The following is a 23,905-nucleotide window of genomic DNA, read 5'->3' as shown; positions in this document are numbered from 1 at the left end:
AGGAAAGCCCCTAAGCGCTCGATCCCAAGAAAAGCATAAAACCGTACGGAAAACACCGATTCCGTCAGAAGGCGGGTCCCACACTAAAACCAGTAGGATATCGGAAGGGCTTCAAGTGGTAAGCGGGTTTGACCGAGTCCCGCCCGATGCCATAAGTTAGGTGACACGTGTCCGGTGGATGAGAGAGAAAACCTCTCACTTCGGATGGGTAAATGGCATGCAACTTACCCATCCGATATGGACGAAGACCGTAGGATCTGGAGGCTCCAGATCAATGGCAGAGGAATGATCCAATGGATGACCAGATTCGATGGGGAAATAGGCCAAGTCGCATAAGATTTGAGATCCGGCATGACCAATGCAGTGGTAGAGGAATCAGTTTTGCGGGCAATCTTGGAAGCAACGGAAATAATGGTCGTTCAAAGAGAACTGACACTCAGTTCATGAGGAAATAGGTGGCCACCTCTCTATGAAGCGTTACACAATGATGATGACACATAGCAGGGAAATTCAAGTGGACAGAGGCAGGAGATCCAAAGAGCCGGGAGGCGGAAACGAATAGTTAGGAAGTAGATTGGCTTTAAGCCACAAACATACAGAGAGTAAGAAAGGCAGAGAGAGGAAGCAGAAAGGCGAGAGGCCAGAGAGAAGTGAATTACAGAGAACAGAGAAGAAGTCGAGCTGACCTGCAGAGTAAAGACAGTATCGAGCCAGACAAAGACAGAGAGAGTCTGAGAGTCTGTGAACTCCAGAGAAGGCTTGATAGGTTCAAGCTAACTCCTCTGAGTAAACCTATCAGGTATTGAGTCTCAGATTGGACTCACACCGCTATGACTAGTTGAGGTCGAGATGTAAGGGGAGTCTGTGTACTCTAGAGTCTTGGAGAATCCAAGTACAATCCTACTGATCATCCTCTGTTGAATGAGACTCAAAATGAGCTCATTATTGTAAAAAATCTGGTTTTTAAGACACAATAGAAAGGCCACCAATAAAGGCTGGACCAGGAGACGTAGCCCAAGAGGATTAGGTGAACTCATTAAAATTGTTGTGTTTATATGTTTGCTTATTGTGTTTCTCTTACTGCTTCAGTGTCTATGTATTTCGTAATCTTATCGATCTGTTGCTTAAAATAACATAGGCACACCCAAGCACATGAGTCTGTAATACCTTCATTAATTGTCTGAGATCATTCATGAGTGATTTCAGATCAAGTGGTATCAGAGCACTAGGTTGTTAAGGTTAGACAAGCTTGTGCTGGATTTTGTTGTTGAATGCTAACTAGGTCAAAGCTTAAATTAGGGGAAGAAGAGTCGGTTGAAGCTAACCCAGAAATTGTAAGAGTCTATCCTAAGAAGAAAATGTCAGAAGAAAGTCCCTTGGGATCAGACCCCCAGTTCATAGATGGTTTCCTAGTCATGAGGTCCATGGTAGAGGAAATGTATAGGGAGTTTAGGAAAGGTAAAGATGTAGATTCCTCACACTCCAAAGATAAAGGAGAAGAAGAATCTCTCTTCCATGACCACTCCAAAGGCAAAGGGAAAGAAGAAAACTTCTCACCCCTCCTAATAGCCCTAAAAATAAATGGAGGACATATTTGATTAAATTAGATGTTAAATTTGATTTGACTATCTATGATGGAGAGTTGAATGCAGAGAAGTTGGATAATTGAATTAGATAGATTGACATGTATTGCAGGGTGCAGAATATTGACTCAGATAGAAGTCAGATTCAGCTGGCCAACCTACGCCTTGGAGGAACTGCCTTGGTATGGTGGGAAGGTCGAACACAAGCTGACATGAAGAAGCATGGTAAAATTGTATCCGTCTGGAGTGAATTTGTTTCTGCAATTAAAAAGCAATTCTATCCACTAGCTTATATGCAACAAGCCATGATGAGCTAGCAAACTCTTCGACGATTGAAAGGGCAAAGTGTACAAGGTTATACTCAAGATTTTAGAAAAAGAGCATTGATTCTAGGCATTTCTATAGACTCACTTGAAACTCTGCTGAAGTATATAGGTGGTCTACATAGTTATTTAAGGCATACTATTCTCATGTTTAACCATACTAGCATAGATGAGGTTTCTATTCAAGCTACCCATTTAGAGGCTAGAGGCAAGAATGTGGTCCCTGAAGTTGGGGCATCATCCAAACCCACTGCAAGAAAGAACAAGGAGAAGAGAAAACAAAAATGGAAAGAGAGGAAGGCCAATGTTGTACAAAAGAAAAAGTCTTCATGCAGTCACTGTAAAAAGGATGGGCATGATGATGAACACTGCTGGATTTTGCATTCGGAGCTAAAACCTAAGAAGTTCGATGGAAAAAAGAAGAAGACTCCTGCAGCTATTCAAAGAGATTTGGGGTCAGACTGAGGAGATGAAACAACCATTGCAGCCATCGGTATAAAAGGTAAAAATTCTGAAGCATCTACTAGTAATTCTGCACAATCTACTGATAATGAAGAAAATGAGAGGAAAAGACATAAGCTTTTTCATATTCGAGTTATTTCCAAGCATCAAAAGATTGATACTTTGTTTGATAGTGGCTCACAAGTAAATTTATTTCTGGAGCAATTGTAAAGAAGTTGGGATTACTAATTACACCTCACAAAAAGCCATATCCATTAGGTTGGTTATGTGATAAAGCACAACTACCAGTGACTAGACGATGCAAACTTAGGTTTTCTTTTAGGTCAGCATTTGTAGATGAGGTTGAGTTAGATATAGTTCCTTTGGATGTATGTGGAATTGTTTTAGGAAGTCCTTACTTGTATGATAGAAAGGAAATTTTCTATAGAGTAGATGTTACACAAAAATATCGTCACCATGATTATTTGCAATCAGTATGGGTCTATCATCACTTGTACTATCCTCCTAAGCAAGTCTCAGACTTCAGCTCTTCAAGTCAAGCTTTGAAAATAAGAGAAAGACATTGAAAATCAATAAAACTCTGGTTCCGCACTTTCTCTCACTATTGCTTGCGGTCCCACACCTTCTGTTTACAAAAAATGCGGACCTGCACGCTCTGTCCCTAAAGGTGTGGGTGCGGACCCCTGTGAAAGTTAAAAAGGTGCAAGTTTATTCTAAAAAACTCACTTTGGGTTAATTCTAGATGATTCTAGAAGGAATTTTGACGTGGATTGGCCGCTCTTAGGTGGTTCATGCATCCCAAAAGAGAAGGAGCTAATCCCTTGATGAGAGGAGCTATCCCTTTGAAGGAGGGCTTTATCCCTTTGAAGGAGGACCTAATAACTTCCCTCCATTGCACTATAAATTCAGGCATTGGGCTGGTTGCTAGAGAGGTTAGAAGCCGAACATTTTTGAGGGTAAATGCTGGTGAAATTAAGACTTCCTAGTTGAGCTCAAGAGGAGAGATCACATACCTTTTTAGCTTCATTGGGAAGTGAGTGAAACTTGTCAAAGTAGAGGAGACTTCTTGCTGGACCCTGGGAGGAGCTTGTACAGTGCCAAGGCACAAGTTGTAAAGTTCTTCTTGATTTGAATTAATACAATCAAACTCATTTTTCTCAACAAATTGTCTCATGTCATTTGTTTCATGAATTCCTTGACTTTCATGTTAAATATGTTTTATGATATTGGCTTTTCAGGTGCTATTTAATTTGTTTGCTTGTTTGTGTTTGCAGATTCGCGACAAAGAAGCTCATTTGGATCGAAGGAGCGAAGGCTTCCACAAACTTGCGTTGGACCTAAGGTAGGCCTAAAACACTTGATTGCCTTTGTTTATAAAAGCATATTTAGAGAAAGATAGTGAGTGATTGGTTTACTTGTCATTAGGTCTTCTTTAGATTCTAGGAAGGTCTATCTTGTCCGCAAGATCGACTTATTCCGTGTGACAAAATGGTGACTCCACTGGGGACTTGATTTTTTCCTTGTTTTTACTTTGACCTGAGAAACTGTGTTTTTGTTTCTGTTTTTGGCCTGTTGTGTGTGGAATTGGGTGGAAATTGTAGATCCAGGGTTATTTTTCGTTTTTCATAGCTTTGGGAGAGGACCACACCCTAGCCTTTTGACACAGTGCGTACTTATCCGCACTTTTGCTTTTAGCACAGAGCGGTACCGCACCTGTGTTAACTGTGGGCCTGTGGACCCTGTCAAAATTTTGAAAAACCTAAGATTTCCTCTGTTAGTCAGCTTAGTTTTTGTTTAGAAGTTATTATCTACTGCCCAGACCTGCATATAACCTGTCAAAAGCTTTTCTTAGGTTGATTTCATTAGTGTTAGGGTTTTAGGTGAAATTCCTAGGAGTTTTGCTTGTTGGGTTTGTTTTTCATTTTGGTTTTGCAGTAGCTCTGAGCTTAGAAGCTGTAGGGACCTCAGATCACCTTGGTGTCTACCAGCCTTCTTATGAGTCTGACCATTTATGAAATCTACCCTTGTCGAGGAATCCGCTTTGTGTTTTCTCTTTACGAAACTTTGAAAAGCTTGTGTTTAAAAGTTTGGATTTTAAATTGGTTGTTTTTGATTGATTTGTGATTCTGCATGAATCGGTCCTTAGTTTACATCTAGATAAGTAAAACATCCTTAAAAAGACATCTTGTAGGCTTTGACTTCAAATAGGGTTTTATAATTTATAGATCTCAAAGTTAGTTGTTTGCATAGTTTTGAGTGTTTTATAAAAAATAAAAAAATCTCTTTTGGAAAAAGTTTGTTTTTTGTAGTGGTTGAGTGCTTTGAAAAGAAAAGGGAAATTTTTGTGAAATAACTAGTTGTCTCGTTTTGAGTGCATTGGAAAGGACAAAAGCTCTTCTTTTAATTTGTGTGTTAAGAAAGATTTGTGTTTACAAAGTATTTTGCATTCTCAAACTCTTTCCTAGCTAGAAGTTCATCGAAGAGAAAAGATTGTTTAAATCATCTTAGGTGCATTTTTAGTGATTTTGAGTCGAGTCTTCATACCACGAGTTTCATCTCCGCACCTTTTGACTTAAACAAAAACCAATAAAAATAACGCTTAAAGTAAAATTCATCTAGCAACATTTTTATTTCTAGGGCTCTGATACACCAACATAGCTTAGGCTAGTGTCTTGGAGTAGGAGAGTAATTAACTCTCCAAGACAGTAAAAACAAACAAGTAGCTGTATCTTGTGGTAGGGAAGAAATCCAATTGTTGCATTTATGCTCTGGGAAAGCTCCTCTTAAAGGAGAAGCACGAGATCGTGTCCGAACCAGTGTGGGAATCAATCCTTCCTCATTGGGAACGACGCCAGATATTCACGTATTAAAAACGGTAAACCTCGGATTAACCATTGTCGAGGAGCCTGGGGTCACTTGTTGGTAAACCTTGGATTATGTCGCCTTCAAGGGGATTGAGCTTGCTACTCTGCCCTTGCGTGCATATCGGATCATAGACTGTTCCCCCAGGTATATTTGTTTCAGTTGGTAACCTTAGTGGCCATATTCTTTAGGATTCTTCCTAAGGTGACAGTGGTGGGGAGATCCCACTATAGCTGGAGCAGATGTCGGCTAGACTCACTTGGATTTTCTGGGGGGTTCTCTTCACTCAAGATGGTTAAGTGGAGGAACTTGTGCCAGTCTATTCATTAAGCAGGTTGCCGGGGTAAATGTTCCAACCGCCATTTCTGTATTGAACTCTGCGACGTTGGATTTCATCACCAACTAGTGTTTTCAGTACGGAAAGTTACTGTTTGTGTGTGTTTGATCTCCTAGATTCTTTAGGCATGTGATTCAAATTTGTTTGGTTCTTTAGAGGCTTTAGGTGGTTTTCATTGAGATTTTACTTTGTTTGCGTGTGAAGTAGTTAAAAGTTTTTAACCGTGGCTGAATTATCGAGGAAGTCCCGTAGACTTCGGGGCCAACCTCCTGAGTTTTCACCGAGCCAGCTTTAAGGTTTGAAAGTCCTCGTAACTCCTAGAGGCAGTAGAGTTGGGTCACCTGAAGAAGGAGAGTCTTCTTTGGTGGTACATCTTGATTTTCAAGCTTTGGTAGCAGATTATAATCCACAATCAGTGTCTGTTTCCGAAGTTACTGGTAGCTTTTCGTCTACTAGTGATATAGGTGAGGAACCTGAAATATCCAAACCTGAAAGTGAATTTGCTGCTACTCCGACATCGGGGTTTGCTTCTCCAGCTTCTAGTGGTCCTGGTTCACCTAGGGTAGAAAGATTAATCACCCAAGATCTTCCTTCTGGACTTATAGCTATTGAAGAACTTGCTACTCCGGAAGAAGAAGTAGACATCCCTATCCCTGAAAATCAACCTGTTATTGAGCTAAAGGAGCGTGAATCAATTTTTTACAGTCCACCTAGGAGCAGTACTTGGTATCTTTCTTTGACTAATTTCTTAGAAAACCCAGGGTTAAGTTTTTCACCACCTCGTGTTCCTTATCACCCAACACCTAGAGGTTACTATCCTCCGTTAAATATGTCAAGACAATCGTCCATGTTTACTCAATCGCCTGAATCCTTTTTGTACGGCGGTCCTTTTGTTCCCTCTGGGTATCAGTCACTTTCTTGTACTTTTTCGGGAGCATCTCCTCAACCCATTGAGCAAGGGTTATTAACTGGAAGCAACGGTACTAAGCCATTGAGCGTAGAAGATATTCTCATGATGTCAGGTTCTATTCCCAATCCTCAACCTCAAGGTGGCCAGTTACCGCCTGGGGGGCAGCCTCAATTATCGCCTGGGGGGCAACCTCAAGGTACCCAATTTGCATCTGGGGGGCAACCTCAAGGACAGTACATACCTACGGGACAGTACATTCCTCAAGGTCAACCCCAAACTCAATATGTACCCCAAGGTCAACCCCAGTATCAATTTATACCTCAAGGTCAACCCCAGTATCAGTACGTGCCTTAAGGGTATCAACCCCAAGGTCAGTACTCGAACCAAGGTTTCCAACCACCCTCCAATCAATCATATGTTCAAGGAACGGGAAGTGTACCTTTGAATTATCAATCTTACCCTCAACCCGGTTATGGTCCTCAATATTCTCAACCTATTATGGGTTCGTACCCCGGAATGAATTTAGTGTGGGATCCATCACAAACTCAACAGGTGTTGCGGCCAAATGTACAGTTGTCATCTCAAACTGGACAAGTTTCTGGTACACCCTAGCAACCTGTCCAGTATAATATTCAAACTTCTATACCTTTGGTAGTTTCTCAGCCTGGGCCTAGTACGCCTCGTACTCTGCCTCAAACGACTGTTGCAACTGCTTCAACATCTGCTCAATCTACCCCACCTACTTCTGGAGTATCGACAGCTCCGGTTTCTACTGTTCCTGTATCTACTCCTTAGACATCTTTACCACCATCTGGATCCACGATTCAAACTTCGGTTCAGATGCCTGTAGGACAACCTGGTTCAAGTACAGTTGTCACAAGTCAACACAATTTACTTATCAATCGTACCAGGGACAGTACCAATTCGGTCCTGCTGTGCAGCAGCCAGTCTATCAGTATCAACCGTACCCTGGGTACACTTATCATCAACCTCAGCAACCCCAGTATGGTCTAGTTAATCCTGGTTTTCCGGGAGGATACAATATCCCAAATGTAATTCCTATTCCTAGTTATCCTGGATATCCTCCTCCTGGGGCTGGTCTCATGACCTAGAGTTTTAGGGACCCTAATCGTCAGTTACCGTTTATCGCAACTTTGGACTTGCCTGACTTGTCGTGCCTAACGAATGATCCCATTAATTATCTTCCGTTTTGGCCGCCAATGCCGAATAAGTTGCCTAGTGATATTCCTAAGTTCGAAGGCAAATCAGGAGAGGACCCGTCGAACCATGTGATGACTTATCACCTCTGGTGTGCGTCTAACTCCATTTCAGATGATTCAATCTGTCTAAGACTTTTCCAGCGCACTCTAATTGGTCTCGCGGCCAAGTGGTACAATGAGTTACCACGAGGCACTTTTTATAATTTTAGTTAGTTAGCTACCTCGTTTTTAACTCATTTTCAGTTGCCAGTCCGATATGACAATGGCACGAAATTTTTAACTTAGTTAAAGCAATCGACGTCCACTTACATTTCAGATCATATTCATGAGTGGAGACGTCGACGGCGTTTAGTGAAGGTTTTTATTCTGGATCAGATCTTGGCAGAATGGTTTGTAAAGTCTTTGTTGCCAAAGATCACTAAAGATGTAGCTAAAGCCGGAGTTGTTACTGAGGAGCAAGTAATTGCTCAAGCACAGTACCTTGACTTGGTCTATACTCAGTCAGGTACGTTACACGAGAAAATCCCCGATCTTCCCAAGTAAAATCAAATCGCTGCAGCTCCTTCGGAATCTCATGCCACTGATGGTATGATTGGTACGGTTAACACTAAAACTAAGAAGAAGTCTTCTAAGAATTCTTCTCCTATCATAACCTTGCCTGATTCCTCGACAGGATATTCTTTTGCGGAGATTTCCGCCGATATTCACGTTGTAGAGTCATCTACAGCCAAATCAAAATCCGGTGGGAAGAAGAAAGGAAAGAAGAAGAATAAAACGAACAAAAATTCAAAGGAGAAACCTGAAAAATCAAAATCTAATGATGAAAAATGCAAACCTCGTTATCCTTGTCTCATTTGTGACGATGAACATTTTACAAGAGACTGCCCTCATCGTGCAGAGGTTGCGAAGATTGTCAAAGGTTCCCAAACACCTGCTGTTTTGAAGGATCCTTTTCCAGCTCAAGACAGTAAGATGATAGGTTCTTCCTCGAGTGCCAATGAAGAACCCATACTGATGATGTCCCATGTTAGGATTGCGACTCGATCGCATGATTATGGTAGTAAAAGTCCTGTTGATGGTAAAGAAGCAGAATCTTCTCATTCTAATCCATCAACCTCAGCTCCCGGTTCCAATCCACTACAGATCGAGAAACCTAATCCAGACTTGGTAATCAAACCACCCGTCAAGGGTATACTTCGAAAGTCAGCTTTCAATCCACATGCGAGAGCGGCTCAGAACTATAACATTGTTGAGGATTTAGCTATTTCACCCTCAACAATGTCAGCTTTGGAAGTGCTGCAATCATGTCCAGCACAACGTAAATTACTTTTGTCAGCTATAGGAGCTATTGACGTTCAGGACTCGAACCTAGTAATTTTCGATCTAGAAAATAGTACACCACGTTTACCTCATCAAATGGCTTTCCAAATTCCAGTGATAGTAAAAAACAGGCCTATTCATCGGACTGTGATTGATGAGGGAGCCTCAACGTGTATTATGTCGATACAGTGTTGGAGATCTCTTGGTTCTCCTTCGCTAAATCAATCCCCGACGATTCATAAGGCCTTTGGTGGCTGTGGGTTTCATCCTTTTGGAATTCTACAGGATTTGCCTATAGGGGTTGAAGGAAAAACCGTTAATCTAGATGTGGAGGTGGTTGATGCCCCTCTAGATTACAACATTCTCTTGGGTCGAAGTTGGTCTTACGCTATGACAGCGGTCGTTTCATCGGTCTTTCGGGTTATTAAGTTTCCTCATAATGGAAAGATCATAACAATAGACTAGCTGGCTTACTTTTCATCCAACCCAGCCCCTTCTAAAAGTATTCAGCATGTCGGTAAAACGACTATCCCGTATAAGGATGTTGGAGTAGGACTAGTTAAAGATGTCGGTTTACTGGGAACTTTTCCTTTTCCTCCGATCAACGCATCGTCTTCATTTGCAACCATTCATATGATTACATCAGACACCATTGTTTATGATGATCCTTGGATCATTCCCTCTGAATCTGAGATAGACTCATTCGGTAATGTCATGCCTTTGAGTCCATATGAAATTGTGTATGAGGCCGTGCAATCGTTTACCGACCCATCTTCAACTGAAATTGACTTCATGAATGTGGTCTGTGAAGAATCACTTTTCACGTCAAGCTTGGATTCAATCACGTTTTCTGAACTTGTTCACTCTGGTGAGCAAATTCGTGAAATCCTATGTGTAGATGATTTACCATGGGAAGATCTCCATCACAGATCTTCGTTTTTACCTGAGAATGATCGTTTTGAAAATGATTTTTCATCAATTTTTACGACTGAATCTGTCAAGGAACCTCAAAATCCAATGAAACATCCGGATTCAGAGTTAAATTTGGGAAACATCTCTCGAACTATTCCTATTGACATTTCGGTTAAGCCTGGAATTGTTGAGAACATTCATATAGGTGCCTCGTGTACAAATGACGAAATTCAAATATATAAGGCCCTATTTCAGGAATTCCGCGATGTGTTTGCCTGGTCCTATGAGGAAATTCCAGGAATTGATCCCGCGATTGTTGTTCATGAGATCAAGACTTACCTGGACGCTAAAACCATCCGGCAACATTTGCGTCAAATTCACCCAAGAAAAGCTACTGCAATTAAAGCAGAAGTTGAAAAATTACTCAAAGCAGGTTTCATTTATCTGATCCCGTTAATGGATTGGGTATCGAATATTGTTCCAGTTAACAAAAAGCAAGGGACAATAAAAATATGTATCGATTATAGGGACATTAATCGAGCCTGTCCAAAGGGAAATTACCCAACTCCCTATATCGATCAAATCATTGATGATTGTGCCGGCAGCGAAATATTCTCCTTCATGGATGGTTTTTCCGAATACAATCAAATCAATATTCTACCTGCAGATCAACCAAAAACGGCTTTCATTTGTCCATGAGGGACATTTGCTTGTTGCAAATTACCTTTTGGGCTCAAGAATGCCGGAGCAACTTTTTAAAGGGCCATGTCTTATGCGTTTCATGATATCAAGCACATTGTGCAACCCTATCTCGATGATTTGCCTGCTCATTCATTACATCGAGCAGATCACCTCGCCCATTTACGAGCAATCTTTATGAGGTGTAGGCATTATCGGATTTGGTTGAACCCACACAAATGTGTCTTCTGTATAGAAACAGGTCGCTTGCTGGGGTTTGTAGTTTCGAAAGCCGGCATTCGCGTCGATCCCTCGAAGGTCGAAGCTATTGTCAAATTTCCTCCTCCTTCGAGTCTTCGCCAACTCCAAAGTTTGCAAGGGAAAGAAAACTTTTTACGACGATTCATTCCTAACTACGCCGAGGTTACAAAGGGTTTTACCCGGTTGTTGAAACAAAATACTCCATTCTATTGGGATGAGATAGCTCAGAAATCTTTTGATGCACTCAAACACGCGTTGACCCATGCACCGTTATTGCATCCTCCCAACTACAACTAGGATTACTTCTTGTATCTCGCCGCCTCTCATTCCACCATTGGAATGGTCTTAGTTCAGGAAGATGAATTCGGAACTGAACATGTGATATATTACCTTAGTCTAACTTTAAATCCAACTGAGCTAAAATACTCACATGTGGAGACTGTCCAATGTTTTTGTCACTACATTTTACTACGTAAAACTACAGTAATTTCGGATTGCAACCCTATGATCTACATTTTGACCAAACAATTGCTAAGGGGAAATTACTCTAAATGGATTGTTATCCTGTAGGAGTTCGACTTGGAATTTGAAAAATCTAAGTCTAAGAAATCTTTAGTTTTTGCGGAGTTAATGTATGACTTCCTGCGTGCTGACACGGAGACTGTGGCGGAAGAGCCCATTGCGGACGAATCCTTGTTTCTAATCAGCACTTTAGATCCATGGTATGGGGATATCATCGTTTATCTCCAGACCCAATCCTTTCGGCCAGAAATTTCAAGGTCAGAGCGTCGAAAAATACGATTCCAGTCCCAACAATTCAGGATTATTGGAGATACTCTTTATCGCCGTGGGGCGGACTCCGTTTTTCGACGTTGCTTAACTCACGAGGAAGCTGAAAGGGTTCTAAATGACTGTCACTCTAGAGTGTGTGGCAGTCATATGTCTGGGTATGCCACAGCCCAAAAGATATTGCGCGCTGGCTACTTCTGGCCATCTTTGTTTAAAGATTGTATTACTGCGGTCCGAAAATGCCACAACTACCAAATTTTTGATCGAAAGATGCGCGCTCCACCTGCTCCTCTCCACCCTATAATTGCCGTTGGTCCTTTTGCCAAATGGGGTATCGAATTTATTACATGTAACCCTCACTCGGCCGGGGGGCATGCTTATATCATCCTTGCAGTAGATTATTTTACCAAGTGGGTCGAGGCGATTCCTACATTTGAGGCAGACAGCAAGACAGCTGCAATTTTCGTGTTCAATCATATAATTGCTAGGTTTGGTGTCCCACAAGCGATTATCACTGATCATGGGCGCCATTTTCGAAACGTTATGATGACCGAACTTACAGGCCAACTTGGGTTGTGTCATGATAGTTCAACTCCTTATTATCCACAAGCTAATGGTTTGGTTGAATCCATCAACAAAGTCTTAGTCATCATGATCCGACGAATCATTGGGATTCATCGGTCGAATTGGCATAACATGTTATTTTCAGCGCTTTGGGCGTATCGTACCTTAGTAAAAACATCAACAGGGTTCACTCCTTTCCAACTAGTTTATGGTCTGGAAGCTGTGTTGCCCATTGAATGCTAAATCCTGTCACTGCAAATGGCCATCGAGTTACTTCCAGCCACTTCCAAAGAGGAAAAGAGTTTGTTATACTTGGCTCAATTAGATGAGAATCGACGTGATGCTGCATTGGCGATCGAGACTCACGCAAAACGTATGAAAGCTCAGTATGATCGAAATGTGACCCCTCAAAATTTTTCGGAAGGAGATCTAGTCTTAGTTTACGATCAAGCTAATGATAAATTAGGCGCTGGAAAATTTGTTCCTATGTGGCATGGTCCCTATGTTGTCAAGTGAAAGCTAGCAAAAGGGGCCTATGAGTTGGTAGACTTTGACGGGGACTCTTTGGGTAAACCCAGAAATGGTCTTTACCTGAAGAGGTATTATGCTTAAAGAATGGGTATGGAGATTTTTAGTTAGGATAGCTTTTCTTTCTAGCTGGTGTGTTTTAGTTTAAACAGTGTGTTTAGCTTAGAGGGTGTTTTTTCGTCATTATTCCTTCTTATCTTGGTTTTACTCTTGATATTGCAGATGTTGATGCCTCTCCAAACATACATTGGTTTCGCTGATGGTGCTTGTCGTAATACACGGAACATTTTTTCCGCAGCTTGGGTTATCTATTCGCCCTCTGACGAGTTAGTATCTATGCATGGGGTAAGCCTCGGTCAAACAACGAACAACATTGCCGAGTATAGTGCAGTGATTGAGTTATTATTTGAATCTATTTCATTTGCGATTCGGAGTTTGATAGTGAGGTTAGATTCTGAACTCGTTGTATTACAGCTTAATAGAGTGTATGCCATTAGAAATCCAGTGTTATTAAGATTATTTTTGAGAGTGCGTCTCTTGGAACGTGAATTTGATTATATTGAGTATCAACATATTCCAAGATCTTTAAATACAGTAGCAGATGCAATTTCTTCTCGAATGTTAAGTAGACATTTGCAATAATCATACATGTAAATTTAAAACCATTCCATAACATGATTTACAAGATAAGTCAGTAATAGTGATATATATATATATATATATAGGAGTGTGTCAAAAAATACATCGTCCTCGATCATAGGTTGAAAAACACCTTATGATCGGCAAAAATGATAAGTACAAAAAACAAAATGTCATATGTGCCCACAATAGGCGATCATCCTATCACTAGTGATGATCTCGATAAGAAACCACTGCACGGGCCACCTTGCAAAGGAACCTCCTAAAAGGTCCTGGGACCCCAATCACATAGCACTGAAGTCGACGAGGAATGTCATCTATAGTGGTCTCCGGAATATCTCCTGTCAAGCGCTCGAGATGACCCTCCAACTCGACCAAAACCTTTGGCGTTGATTCGTCCTGTGGGGTTGGCGCGGCTGCAACTGGTTGTTTCCTCTCGTAAGGCCGGAGAGCGGCTGGTCACTGTGGACCCACATCTGCATTTGAAACTTTTACTATCAGTTTTGGGACGATAGAAAAATAATAAAAAAAATTAAAATAGGAAAATGTTGAAAATGATTTTACTTGAGTCATCCCACTGCTCTCCTGGTGGAAAAGCCATGTCTGGGTCACCACGAAAATCTACCCCAGCGTAAGGGAAGTCTTGAATAGAAAAAACCTGGTTTTCCAAGCACTGGAAATACTCAGGTTTGAATCGAACAACCTCTGTCCCCTCGTCCAGATGACGGGCCATAACTGCGACCCATCGCATCAGTTTGGGCTCTCGAGGAAGCCCAGCTCCAACAGTAAGGTGCTGCGGGATCAACATGGGAACCCTCTCCAGACCAAAGCTAACAACCAAAGCCCCATAACGAAAGGTCTTTAGTTGTCCGTTCTTGGCTCTGGTCAGTTGGCCTTTCACATTGGCCAACACAGCATCGCACCAGTTGAAGATGGTGCCTCAAAAGCAATCAACTACCATACGCATTTGGGATCCAGTGGCAACATGTAAGGCGGCACTCCCGCAAAGTCTAGTGACAGTAAACGCGATCACCATGAGTTCAGGAAAGGATATGGTTTTTATGTCTATCCCTTTGTCTCTAGCCTGGCTGTTGCAGAACTCTAGCCGGAGGCTATCGACAGACTGGCCACCTGGCCTAGCCCCGAATAGAGTCAAGTCTTCGCCTCTCTTAGGCAAACCAGTCAAGAAATATATATCTGCCGGCTCGATTTCGAGCTGGTGGCCACCAATGAAGAAGCACTGGTCCTGTATGCTCCATCTGTCAACCAACCACTGTAAGAAATCCACCTGGGCCCTCATGCCAGGAATGGCCCAGAATTTGTACAAGCCGCAGGCCTTCAATGCATCGATTGAAGGTTGGTGATTCAATGCGGCAGCATCCACGTCCTCATGCTATGATTCACGCAAATCTAGCATGATGTACTCTCTGCATCAAGTAAAAAGATAAATCATAATGCTAGAAATTAATTTGTTTGGGTCAATTTTGAGAATTTTTGGATTAAAAACCCTTACGGCGGGGAACGCACCCTATGGGTTAGACATAGTGCGTGGGTCTGCACCTTGCCTACATGGAAGGTGCGGACCCCTGACTTTTTCCCCATTGAGAAAAAGTCGGGGTCCGCGGGCTGGCAGTGGTGCACCTGCGGGCCCCCGCGCGCAGGTTTGAAGCCTAAAAACCCTCCAAAAAATGAAATGAAAGCCTAAAACGAGAAATGAAACGGTTAAAAATGAAGAGTAGGATGATGTGGATTACCTGGAGAAGACGGCGTTCGATTCCGACGGTTGGATTTTCCGCAATTTTCACGGGAAGTTTTCTGAACAAAAGCACTATTTTCTCACCCAAAACTCAAACGGTAAAAATGAATTGACAAAAGCCCTTTTTATAAGTTTTTTGAGTAAATAAATTGCAAATTTGTTTATGTTTTACATTGGAGAGGTATTTTTGCAACATTTTTTATCCATTTCAAACAGGTATGAGTAATGTTTGCATTTTTGTTCAGGATAACGGATTATTCAGGTGAAATCTATCATTTTCGACGAAAAAATATTTAGAGTCACCTTCAAGCTCTTTTCTGACTCCTGAAATATGAAAAGATTTCCGAATTTTTCTTTTAAACTCGTTAAAACGGAACTAAAAGACGGTCCACTTACAGCTCTTTTCTAACCGTAAAAACATGAAAAGATTGCCAGATTTTTGTCGTTTCAAATTCGACACTGGTTATAAAATGACGTGTCGTTGATTGCTTTTTTACTTTTTTAGATCAGGGGCACTAATTACGAAAAGTACTCCTTCGTCGTAAAGATCAAGCGGTTCTCTCAAGTATTATTTTATACTTTTTCAGGCTTGGGAGACACAAATTTACGAAAAAGGTCAACCTTGGAGTTTTCTTAAGTTTTTTCAGACTCTCTAAAATTGAAAAACGCCGAGTTTCTCCTATACTGGACTTGTTAAAATTTAACAGTAAAGGACCTGTTCAATTACAAACAGAAACAAACCACTCCTTCTTAGGGTTCGAATTTAAACTAAGTTGGACTCATCCGAAGGATGAGCTTATAATCAAGCAAATGTTATCCTCCTCAAGCTTGTCAAAAATAAAGAGGCACTTGCCAGAAATGGTGGGGGAAAAGAGAGAAAAATGAGCCTGTTTGTCATACTTTGTAACCACTCTTGAACACGAAACTTTTATTCACCTGGGTTGGGAAATCCTTTGCCTAACAGTTGATCAAACCACATTGAAAGTCTTCAGCCGGTTTCTGGGTATTAACTTTGGGTCAATTGTCACCAAGCCATCTGTCGTGTCGTTATGTGTTCAAGAGGTCACTGCCAATAAGCCATTCACCTGCAAAATATCTGTCATCCATCTTGACCATCCCTGAGTTAGTCCTTGCAACTAAATTTCTTCAACTTGATCTATGATTTCGTGTTGTGGGCTTGCCTACGACGGATCGCTTTCTATCGACTTCAGCTCATTATCTAGAAAGATGATCTAGAAATTGTCAGTACCTTGGGATCTGCATGCCTCAATGGCAGGTTTCTCGCCTTTGACGACAGGTTGCATCATTGACCTTCGATCAAAGGATTCCGTGACATGTTCGACATCAACACATTTATTCACATCTCATGGATTGTACTAGGTACTTTGAAAGCCATTGACATCACTGGTGGTTTCTCTCACACTTGTTAACAGTTTATATCATTGACTGGTAATCAAGTGGTTTCTACCATGTTCGATTCCATCACATTCATTCACATGGATAGAATCGTACTGTTTCGGGAAGTAGAAATGAAGACCCTAGATTTATTTTCCACAATCCAGGCTGTGAGGAATTTTGTATTCATTATATAATGGACTATTCATAAACAGATGGTTGCGTCCATACTGTGTCCACATGAGTCTATACTTGTGATGTATTACAAGATCATTCCTGTATCAGAGCAGTAGTTAGTTTTCTAGGTCAGTTTTGATCTGAGTATGGGAATGCCTACCTCAGCGATGATATGATCTCATATATATATCTTGCATTGAATGTTTTTACAGGTTCCAACCGAGCTCTCCACAAGATGATCCTCGAAATGATAAAGTACTTCACTCTTCTTAAATGATAAATGAAATCCTCATCTACTACAAACTTCGCACTTTAGGGGGAAATCTGTTCCACAAAAATATCGTCACCATGATTATTTGCAGTCAATATGGGTCTATCATCACTTGTACTGTCCTCCTAAGCAAGTCTCAGACTTCAGCTCTTCAAGTCAAGCTTTGAAAATAAGAGAAAGACATTGAAAATCAATAAAACTCTGGTTCCGCACTTTCTCTCACTATTGCCTGCGGTCCCGCACCTTCTGTTTACAAAAACTGCGGACCTGCACGCTCTGTCCCTAAAGGTGTGGGTGCGGACCCCTGTGAAAGTTAAAAGGGCGCAAGTTTATTCTAAAAAACTCACTTTGGGTTAATTCTAGATGATTCTAGAAGGAATTTTGACGTGGATTGGCCACTCTTAGGTGGTTCATGCATCCCAAAAGAGAAGGAGCTAATCCCTTGATGAGAGGAGCTATCCCTTTGAAGGAGGTTTTATCCCTTTGAAGGAGGACCTAGTAACTTCCCTCCATTGCACTATAAATTCAGGCATTGGGTTGGTTGCTATAGAGGTTAGAAGCTGAACATTTTTGAGGGTAAATGCTGGTGAAATTAAGAATTCCTAGTTGAGCTCAAGAGGAGAGATCACATACCTTTTTAGCTTCATTGGGAAGTGAGTGAAACTTTTCAAAGTAGAGGAGACTTCTTGCTGGACCCTGGGAGGAGCTTGTACAGTGTCAAGGCACAGGTTGTAAAGTTCTTCTTGATTTGAATTAATACAATCAAACTCATTTTTCTCAACAAATTGTCTCATGTCATTTGTTTCATGAATTCCTTGACTTTCATGTTAAATATGTTTTATGATATTGGCTTTTCAGGTGCTATTTAATTTGTTTGCTTGTTTGTGTTTGCAGATTCGCGACAAAGAAGCTCATTTGGATCGAAGGAGCGAAGGCTTCCACAAACTTGCGTTGGACCTAAGGTAGGCCTAAAACACTTGATTGCCTTTGTTTATAAAAGCATATTTAGAGAAAGATAGTGTGTGATTGGTTTGCTTGTCATTAGGTATTCTTTAGATTCTAGGAAGGTCTATCTTGTCCGCAAGATCGACTTATTCCGTGTGACAGTAGAAAACAAGTATCAACTCATTAAAGATGGAATTGAATATATTGTTAGAGATCACAAAACTCAAAAATAATTATACTCTCATAAACTCAGGGCAAATGAAAAGAATTGTAAATTCATGCAAGCAATTTTTACTGATGGTCGTAAAGGAAAAGAAACCTGATAAAACCAAAATATTTGAGGGCTGTAATGCTAAACAGCAAGCTAATTTAGAAAAAGTTGTTTCAGAATATGATATACTATTCCAAGTACCTAAAAGTCTACCATCCCAAAAGGAAATAGTACATGATATTAATTTGCAGCAAGATTCTCCATTGCCTAACATCGGAATGTACAGGTTGTCCGCTTTAGAGAATGCAGAAATCAAGAAGCAAGTACAGGAGCTGCTCGAGAAAGGGTTCATCAAACCTAGCACATCACCATGTGGGTCTCCAATTGTCTTGGTGAGAAAGAAAGATGGCTCATGGAGAATGTGCATTGATTACCGGGCACTAAATAAGATAATGATAAAAAATTGTTATCCCCTTCCTCACATAGATGATCTACTGGATCAGTTGAAAGAAGTTGTTTATTTTTCCAAGTTGGACTTGCATAGTGGCTATCATCAGGTCAGAGTTGCAGAGCAAGATGCATGGAAGACTGCTTTCAAAATAAAGCAGGGATTGTATGAGTGGCTAGTTATGCCTTTTGGCTTAACTAATGCTCCTACTACTTTCATGAGAGTAATGAATGATGCACTCAGACCATTTATTGATGAATTTGTAATTGTATATTTGGATGACATTCTTGTATTTAGTAAAACATGGGAAGAACATTTAAAGCATGTCAAGCAGACTCTAGGTGTTTTAAAAAGAGAAAAACTTTATGTTAAACTCTTAAAATGTGAATTTGGTAAAACATCTTTGAATTATTTGGGTCATATAGTAGGGGGTGGTGAATTGAAGATAGATCCCTCTAAGGTTTCAGTCATTGTAAACTGGACTAAACCAAAATATGCTACTGAAGTTAGAAGCTTCCTAGGGGCAACACAATATTGGAGAAAGTTTATTTCTAACCTTTCCTTAATTGCAGCACCTTTACATGATTTGACAGGATTGAACAAGGTGTTTCAGTGGGGAGGCAAACATCAGAAAGACTTCGACACCTTGAAAGAAAAGATTAGTACAGCACTAGTACTAGCACTGCCTGATCTTCAAAGACCATTTGAGATTGAAACATATGCTAGTGACTATGCCATGGGAGCAGTGTTGATACAGCACGGTAAACCCATATGTTATCATTCTGAGAAATTTAATTTTGCAGTAGTTAATTATCCCACATATGATAAGGAATTGTATGCATTAGTATAGAGAGTGAAATAGTGGAAACATTATTTAATGGGCAAAGAGACAGTTATACATACTGATCATCAACCACTTCAATATTTACACTCCCAAACTAAGTTGCAGCAATCAAGACACTATAGGTGGATGGGTTTCCTACAACAGTTTCATTTAGTCATCAGATATAAAAAGGGCATACACAATAAAGTTGTAGATATGTTGTCCAGACCAATCATCAATGCATCTACTATACTTAAGCATAATTCAGTATTGCATGAAAGCTACATTGAACAGTATGCTCAAGATATAGATTTTAAAGATGTATATGCAACTTTAAGTCATGGAAAACAAATAGAAGAATTGGATTATCATATTAAGGACCGACTCTTGTATCATTTGGGAAAGTTATGCATTCCACAAACTGAAAGAGTAAAGATAATTCGAGAAGCACACACTTCTCTAATATCAGGTCACTTTGGTGTAAGTAAAATAGTTGCACAGCTGCAAAGATTTTGTTATTGGCCTAAAATGAATGAGACAGTTTCTAGATATGTAAGGGGGTGTACTATGTGTGCAAAAAGCAAGCCCAACAATAGAAAACTAGGCTTGTACACTCCACTACCAGTACCTTCTCATCCTTGGGAAAGTGTTTCCATGGACTTTGTTGGAGGACTGCCCAAATCTAGAAAAGGTCATGACTGTCTATATGTTGTTGTGGATAGGTTTAGTGAAATGTGTATTCTAATACTATGTAACAAATAGATTACAGTTGAACAAACATCAAAGTTGTTCTTCCAACATGTATGGGTTCATTTTGGATTACCCACTTCCATTGTATCTGATTGAGATTCCCAATTTGTTGGGAAGTTTTGGTCGAGTCTGTGGGAACTGATGGACACCAAACTAAAGAAGAGCATAGCCTTTCATCCACAAACAGTGGTCAACAGGACAATGATCCAGCTGCTCAGAGGCTATTGCAACAAGCATCCTAAACTTTGGGATGAACATTTATGTTATGTGCAGCATGCTTACAACCGTGCTAAACATTCTTCTACACAAATATCTCCTTTTGAGACCTGTTTTGGTTTCACACCAAGGTCTCCCTTGGATTTTATCTTTGGTAAAGACATAGCAGTTGATGGACAAAGTGATGTGGACAAAGCAACTAGGTTCATTCAACAAATCCAATAGATTCACCAAGCAGTACAAGAACAGCTGGAAAAGATCCAAGCCAAGTACAAGGCAAGGCATGACAAGCATCAAATGGAGCATACTTTTCAAGTTGGTGATCGAGTCTGGCTATATATCAGCAAAGACAGAATGCAGGGTGAAGGTAAGAAGCTGAAGCCAATAAGGTATGGACCTTTCAAGATACTTGAGAAAATTGGTGAGAATGCTTTTTGCCTTGATTTACCAGCTTACATGCACATCTACTCAGTCGTTAATGCAAACAGCTTGAGACTATTTGAACCTTCATTAATTGAAGATCCCGAAGAGCAGAGTCAATTGCCTTCTATTGATGATTTGTTACCTGAATATATCAATGAATTGCAGGAAGACATAGTTCTGGACAGGAAGGTGAGGACGACGCGCAAGGGAGATATTGAGTACCTCAAGATTGGACTCAAGGGTTCAAAGCTAAGCAGTGAAAAATGGATAGATATTGGACAAGTGAGACAACTTTACCCTCACTTAGTCGATGCTTGAAAACCAACTTTTGGTGGTCCAAAAGCTTTTTCAATGGGAAGGCCATGATCTGAATCAGATCCTTAAACACTCTTAAAGTTTCATGAACTCTATAAAACTCATGCCGAAGTTTCAAAGTTTTATGGATGTTGAGCTTATCAGAAATAACCTCTAAACAATGGCAATTTGTGGTCAGCACGGAGCAATGAGGAACCTCGATCAAAGCGCGCAGACCGTTGGCCCATGGTAACCGCGTGCTGGCACAAATTGACAAATAGGAGGTCAATTCCATAAACAGGGGTAGTTTCTGATACGCGATTAGCACTAATGCACTAATCACGTATTGCAAGGCGTCCCCCTCAGTGAAGGAAAGCCCCTAAGCGCTCGGTCCCGAGAAAAGCATAAAACCGTATGGAAAATGCTGATTCCGTCAAAAGGCAAGTCCCACACTAAAACCGACAGGATATGGGAAGGGCTTCAAAAGGTAAGCGGGTTCAATCAAGTCTCGCCTAATACCATACATTGGGTGACACGCGTCCGGCGGATGAGAGAGAAAACCACTCACATCGGACGGGTAAATGGCATGCTACTTACCCGCCCGATATGGATGGAGACCGTAGCATTTGGAGGATCTAGATCAACGGCGGAGGAACGATCCAATGGATGACCGGATTCGACGGGAAAATAGTCTGATTCACATAAGATTTGAGATCTAGCATGACCGATGAGTTGGCAGAGGAATCAGTTTCACGGGCAATCTTGGAAGCATCGGAAATAACGGTCATTCAAAGAGAACTGACACTCAGTTCGTGAGGAAACAGGTGGCCACCTCTCTATGAAGCGTTACACAGTGATGATGACGCAAAGCATGGGAATTCAAGCGGACAGAGGCAGGAGATCCAAAGATCTGGGAAATGGAAACGAACAGTCAGGAAGCGGATTGGCTTTAAGCCATAAACAGACAGAGAGTAAGAAAGACAAAGAGAGGAAGCAGAAAGTTGAGAGGCTAGAGAGAAGTGAATTGCAGAGAACAGAGAAGACGCTGAGCTGACCTGTAGAGTAAAGCTATCAATCTAGACAGAGACAGAGAGAGTCTGAGAGTCTGTGAACTCCAAAGAAGGCTTGAGAGGTTCAAGCTAACTCCTCTGAGTAAACCTGTCAGGTATTGAGTCTCAGATTGGACTCATACCACTATGACCAGTTGAGGTCGAGATTCAGTAAGGGGAGTCTGTGTACTCTAGAGTCTTGGGGAATCCAAGTACAATCCTACTGATCATCCTCTATTGAATGAGACTCAAATTGAGCTCATTATTGTAAAAACTCTACTTTTTAAGACACAATAGAAAGGCCACCACTGAAGGCTGGACCAGGAGACGTAGCCCAAGAGGATTGGGTGAACTCCTTATTAAACTTGTTGTGTTTATATGTTTGCTTATTGTGTTTCTCTTACTGCTTCAGTGTCTGTGTATTTCGCAATCTTATCAATCCGTTGCTTAAAATAACATAGGCACACCCTAGCACATGAGTCTATAATACCTTCATTAATTCTTTGAGATCATTCACGAGTGATTTCAGATCACATCTCAACATTCCAAGACCCTTGAAGGCATTGAATTTGTTGCACTTGTGTTTAATGACCGTTTCTAGAAAGATGTTGAAGAGATTATTGCTGTGATGGAGTCCCTTGTTAGAGTTCTCAGGTACTTCAAGTCTTTTAACTTTTTCATGTTTTAAATTTCATTTCAAGCTTCTTTTTATTTTCAATGTTTCATATTTATTTAAATTTGAAAGCTTGAACTTTCAGGATGGTTGATGGTGACAAGCCCGCTATGGGTTACATTTATGAGGTGATGGATCTCACAAAGGAGGCTGTCAAAATAAGATATGAGGATGAGGAGGCAAAGTATATGCCTCTTTGGGACATTATTGATGCATTTTTGGATAGGAAATTGCATTCCCCCTTACATGTTGCTAGGTACTTCTTAAACCCACAATATTTTTATGATAAGAGCAAATTTAATGAGGATGGGGAGGTTCGCAAAGGACTTATGACATGCATGGAAAGGTGTTTCCCTGATCCAGAATTTCAAAGTCGTGTCTTTTCCCAACTATAGGATTATAAAGCACTAGCTAAATTATTTGCCTATACCATTGTTATATGAGAAAGGTCTAAGATGTTTCCAGGTACCCTTGAGGCTTGAAGGCTTCATCAATTCATTAAATTTGTTTAAATTTTATTTTGTATGTTAAATGTTTTATTAAATTTTGTTGTCTTTTTAAGTTTTTACTATTTAGTATTTAGTGTGTCTACTCACGAACCCTTGCCACTTGCCAGGTCTTTGGTGGAAAAACTTTTGTAGTGATACGCCAAATTTGAAGAGATTTGCCATTCAAATCTTAAACCAAGCATGCAGTGCTTCAGGTTGTGAGTGCAATTGGAGCATGTGTGATAAAATACATTCTAAGAAGTGCAACCGATTGACACAAAAGCACTTAAATGACCTTGTATTTTCCATTACAATATACGACTTCGCAACAAGAAAATACTAGGTGAGAGCTTGAATTTGAAGGTTTCATAATTTGATTTGCAATTTAAAGTTTAAATTATAAAGTTCAAAGTCAAATTTAAATTCACATTTCAATGTCTCATGATAATGATAGGTTTGGATCATTCACCAATAAACCTTGAAGAGATAGATTTGCAAACTAGAAATGCAGCAGATTGGGTCCAATTAGAGGAGGCTCCTCTTTTAAGCCTACATGACTTGAAGAACTTTGAGAATCAAGCAAGCCAAGGAGTGGGAG

Source organism: Pinus tabuliformis, chromosome 5_1, assembly GCF_031772625.1.
Source record: "Pinus tabuliformis cultivar Carrire ecotype Pingquan chromosome 5_1, CPIR1, whole genome shotgun sequence".
In the NCBI taxonomy this organism is placed as follows: domain Eukaryota; kingdom Viridiplantae; phylum Streptophyta; class Pinopsida; order Pinales; family Pinaceae; genus Pinus; species Pinus tabuliformis.
The sequence above is the reverse complement of the archived record's forward strand: the minus strand, read 5'-3'. Positions refer to the sequence as shown.